This window comes from Erinaceus europaeus, chromosome 21 (genome assembly GCF_950295315.1).
Source record: "Erinaceus europaeus chromosome 21, mEriEur2.1, whole genome shotgun sequence".
Classification (NCBI taxonomy): domain Eukaryota; kingdom Metazoa; phylum Chordata; class Mammalia; order Eulipotyphla; family Erinaceidae; genus Erinaceus; species Erinaceus europaeus.
In genome coordinates this window covers 32,354,951-32,360,069 of record NC_080182.1, presented here as the reverse complement: position 1 = coordinate 32,360,069, position 5,119 = coordinate 32,354,951, and the positions used below count along the sequence as shown (strand labels likewise).

The window sequence follows — 5,119 nt, the reverse complement described above, 5'->3', positions numbered from 1 at the left end:
ATGATGGTGAAGGAGGATCTTGGCTGGGGGTGAGAATGTTTTGCAGAAAACTGAGAAAACTTTACACATGTTTGAATAACTGTATTTACTGTAAACTGTTAATCCCCCCCCAATTAAAAAAACTTAATGGAGAAAGAGAAAAGTTCAGGTTTGGGGCCAGAGAGAAGCCTCACTGGGTGGGGCCCGTGCCTTGCCATGTGGGTACTGTGTGAGGGAGGAAGATCCCGCCTTATGGTTTCTCTCCCTCTCTGTGTCTTCTTAGAAAGAAAAGAGATTTATTTGCTTGTGAGTGAGAGAGAGAGAGAGAGAAAGCAAGCCAGAGTATTGTGCTGACACATGCCACACCTGGGATTAAACTCAGGATCTCCTGCTTTTATGTCCCATGCTTGTGCTTTATTCACGGCGTCAGTTTCTGGGCCTGGCCACACTCTGTCACTCTCTGAAGGAGCAGCCAGGAACGGCGAGTGACATTGAGCCAGTGCTGGGCTCAGTCTCCCATTGCCAAGATAGGGGCATGATGGAAACCTAATTTGGGTATCTGACTGTTTCCTGGTAAGGACAGAGGCCATGTGGAGACCCTTAATATTGTGTCCTAGGCTACAGGATCGGCTGCTCACTTCCTCTGCCTTCCCTTTGCACCCTCAGCAACTGTGCTATCAACCTTTGGGATTGTAGAAAATGGAGGTGGCACCCGGGGCTCAAACACGACTTCTTACTCCCTCTTCCTGAGGGTTAAAGCTGCTTAGGACCCCAGGCTGCTTCATTAAAACTGCCCTCTGTTGACACACCTGACTTTACTTGCCTCATTTTTTCCTCACATTTCTGACACCATCCATCATATGTAGTGTGCTTTGCCTTTCAAGACACTAATGACCTCTTTCATCCCCAAAGGATTAAGAGGGCTTTTCCACTTGGGAATGGTATATGTTGTCTTTAATATCTTCCTTGGTTTCTCATATTTATTTTGTAATGTCTCTCTTCAATTGTCTGTCTGTCTGTCTGTGTCTCTCACCCCCCCTCCAACACACACGTTGAGTTGAGACCATGCATGATTCCACTACCCCTCCATCCCCCTTTCCACTTTATTTTTTTTTCTTTTCTCTATTCAGATATAGAAGCAAAGAAAGAGAAGGAGAGGGAGAGGGAGAAAGAGAAGGAGAGAGAACCTAGCATAGGTGTCCCTGGTGTCACAGCAGATGTGGTGCTAGGCTGAAGGCCGGGTTGTGCACAGGACAAAGTGCATGCCCTACCAGTGAGCTCTGCCCTTGGTCGAGTCAGGTTTCATGTCTCACTGCACCACTCTCACTGCAGTCTCCTAGACCCTTGCACTGTGTCCTAGGTTCACAAGTGATATACATAAAATGATTCGCAATAGGTTTCTTGGTATGTTTCTGTGCTGCAGACAGGCAGGAAGGATAATAATAATAACAGTACTGTTTTTTACTAACTGGGCTCTTTCTCCACCAAGGATACAGACTTTTCAATCTGATGAGTGTCAATGGATTTTTCTGAAGGCCTTCTCATAATTAGTGTAACTCCAAAGAATCTTAGAAGGATTCCAAAATGGCGAAATCAGCATGGAATTGAGAGGAATGCATTTTTTTTTTTCTTATTGCTATTTGGACTTGAGTAGCTTAAGCCAGGTGTTTAAGGGTGGCAATGTAATTAGGATAGCACAAAACTCATAGTGTAATGTAATAGTTTACTGTGATGATCACAGCAAGATGAGGGTCTTGAAGTGAGCTTGAGAAATGAGCTGTTTGCCAGCATAAGCAATCTAATGTCCCACTAGGACAATTTTCTCAAATGAACAAACTTTTTTGTTCAGATATATTAGTTTGTAGCAGCTTACTGAAGCAAATAAGGGAGATGCCTATCGGTTATTATCTTATTTTTGAGGCCGTATTTTTCAGGAAGAATGGTTGAGTCCTATTGACAGAGACTTCTTCAGTTCCCAATTCTGTTCTTAAAGTCGTAAGAGTAAAATGGCCCCCAATTCTCATGACTCCATAATTCCATCTCTAATTTTTTGCTGTACTCCAGCCCAACAAAACATTCCTTTTTCTGCTGGGAGATAAGAATTTCCTTTGTAAGAAATTGCTTATGTTCATTTTGTGATTATATTTATTTTACCTCCTTGTCAAGTGTAACTCCACTTGGGCTCTCCGTCTTCTCAAAAAAGCCGTGCTGATATTTTTTCCTCAATAGTGTCACCTTTTCTTTATGTTGACTTTCACATAGAGACACTTCTTCAAAGATTTTTCTAGTGAATTTAAATCAGATTTCTTACTGCCGCTCCCCTGTGAGCACCTTGTGCTGTAGTTAGACTATAGCTCTCAAGTAGCACCTTTTTACACAGCACAAACTCTCCGAGCATCTGTTTTATACAAATAGTGTATGAAGGTAGATGTGCTCAGCCTTGAGTTTATTTGAATTACCCTGTGGACATTATATGTTTTAGAGTATAGTTTACAACAAGGGATTTGAAAGAATACTAATAGGTCAGTTCCCAGGGTTTTTGCTTGAAATGTGTCAGTAAATGGTCATGGCTTCAGGACCAGGGATATTTGAAAACTCCCATGACTCCAGAGGGATAAAGAAGAGGAAAGCTCTCAGGAGAGGAGAAGTGATGCAGAGTTCTGGTGGTGGGAACTACGCGGAGTTGCACCCCTCCTATCCTATGGCTTTTGTCAGTTTTCCCTTTTTTATAAGTAATTTTTTTTAAAAAATCACCTGTCATGCAAAAAACAGAACAAAAAAAAAACATGATTGTTTTAAAATTTTAAATGTGTGCTTAACCTGGTGTGCCACTGCCCAGCCCCTTAGAACTAATTTTTTTTTTTGCCTCCAGGGTTATTGCTGGGGTTCTGTGCCTACACTAAGAATCCACTGCTCCTGGAGGCTATTTTTCCCATTTTGTTGTCCCTGTCCTTGTTATTGTTGTTATAGTTGTTGTTGATGGATATGACAGAGAGAAATCAAGAGAGGAGGAGAAGACAGAGAGGAGAAGAGAAAGACACCTGCAGACTGGCTTCACCGCTTGCAGAGTGAGCCCCCCTGCACATGGGGAGCTGGGGACTTGAACCAGGACCCTTATGCTAGTCCTTGCACTTTGCACCATGTGCCCTTAACCCGCTGCGCTGCCACCCAGCCCCCAGAACTAAAAATTTAAAAGCCAGTACCTGGAAAGCTGTCTCTTGCTGTACTCGCACATTCAATGTGAACTGATCATTGTGAGCTTGCTAAAATGCTCTGCTTAAGTGACATGTGACCCAAGAGGTTTTAGTTCACAGAAAGATCACTGTGTTATAAATTAGCCTCCTTGGTTAGTTTTATTGTTCAGAGGAAAACATGATGAAAAGGTCATTCTTTAATTTGCAGTAAATATATATATTTATGAACAAGATAGTCTGTCATGAACAAGATACTATTTATGAAAAACATGCTAATGTCTAGCACGAAAACAATTTCTACTCACCTTGGGCTCCTCTGAAAGGTTCAGTTTTTATGTATTTAAGCATGTTTATTCAACCTTGTACAATAACTTGCTTTTCCTGAAGCAACTTTTAAAATGATATTTGGAAACCTAACAGATTCTGTTAGAGCTAGAGTTGTTGGTTACTGTCCGTTGCTGAACATGCAATTCTATGAATTCATATTCAGACCTTTCATTAGTTCTACTATGGTCCAACATCTCCGATAGGCTGCAGAGCTGCTCTATCTTCTCAGTCAAATTCTAGTCAGATTTTCAACATATACCTCAGAAATGGGAATTAAATCCAGAGTATAACTATAATAGTGAATACATGTCAGCATACATTTGTCAAAACACATAACATATACAATACCAAGAGTCCACCCCTGTGTAAATTCTGGGCGTGACAGAACACTGACAGGTCCACTGTAAGGGGTAAGCCACTGTGGTGGGAGATTAGGGGGCAGTTTGTATAGGAAGAAGGATCAACTATGGGAAATGCATGTGTTTTTCTATTCAGTGATGCTGTGAAAATAAAAGCACTTTAAAAACAGAGTCTATTGGGGTAAGAAGGTGTAGCTCAGTGGAGACCTTCTGCTCCACATGTGTGAGGTGCTGGGTTATATCCATGGAGAGGATGGCAGTGTGTGTGAGAGAGACACACACAGAGAGCCAGAGAAACAGAGAGACTGACATATTTTGAATTTCCGTTGAATTGTTAATTTATTCCATAGGACAGAGAGCAATTGAGAGGGAAGGGGAGGTAGAGAGGAAGGGAAAAGACACCCATAGTGCTGCTTCTCCACTAGGAAAGCTTCCTCCCTGCAGGTGGAGAAGAGGGGCTTGAACCATGGCCCTCTTGCATTGTAATGGTGTGGTCAATCCGGTACTCTAGATAGTGTAAAGATTAAGAGTTAAGATAGTATGGACACATTCTGCACTTGAGATCTCTGCTTTATTTCCTCGAGCTGAGTTATTAAACTTTACCCAGACTCTTTTTTTCATAGAACAACAACAACAACAAAATGGTGATAATGTCCCGACCTCTCAGAATAGTGGTATGGACTAGTGATAAAATGGCTTCTGTTTGAGTCAGCACACCGGGTGTCACAGAATCAGTGTCACTCACTGTCCGACCTTTGATAAGTCCCCTAACAGCTTGGGGTCTCTAGTTCTTCATCTGAAAAGAAGGTCATTACACGAAATTATGGTTTGATCCTTTCAGGTGTAAAATGTCACGGTTCTTTTTAGCGCTAACTGGACCTCCAGGGGCGCAATCCTGTGACCTATTTTTCATTAATGCCATGGAGTGAACAACAGGACTTAATAGTGCACTAATCTGGCGAAGTCAAAACATCATTATTTTGTAAGCAGGTTTCCACTCTCCCTCTGTAACTGTAGCAGGTGTGTTTGGAATAACGTAGATAGAGAGTTGGCAGTTTCCATTAACCTTCCTGTGAGGTGTTCCAGTGTCGGGCTAGCTTTGTGTGCGGGAGAGAGAGACGACCAGGGACTCATGGCTGAGTGGTACGCAGTTCAGTCTTTATTATGTGGAACGCAGCGCAATCTAAGCTATCTCTAATCACAATCTTGTCCTTATCCATTCTGAGGCAGAAGAGTCAGGTCTGAAGAGGATGTATGTAG

At 42.2% G+C, this 5,119-nt stretch overlaps 1 long non-coding RNA gene across 1 annotated transcript; it reads right to left on the bottom strand.

The window, feature by feature from the left end:
- Positions 1-4,172: 4,172 nt before the first annotated feature.
- Positions 4,173-4,649, bottom strand: LOC132535255 (uncharacterized). The gene is made up of 2 exons (XR_009547024.1): positions 4,520-4,649; positions 4,173-4,366 (listed from the first exon to the last, which is right to left on the bottom strand). It is a non-coding gene; the product is annotated as an uncharacterized LOC132535255 (long non-coding RNA).
- Between the last annotated feature and the right edge of the window lie 470 nt (positions 4,650-5,119).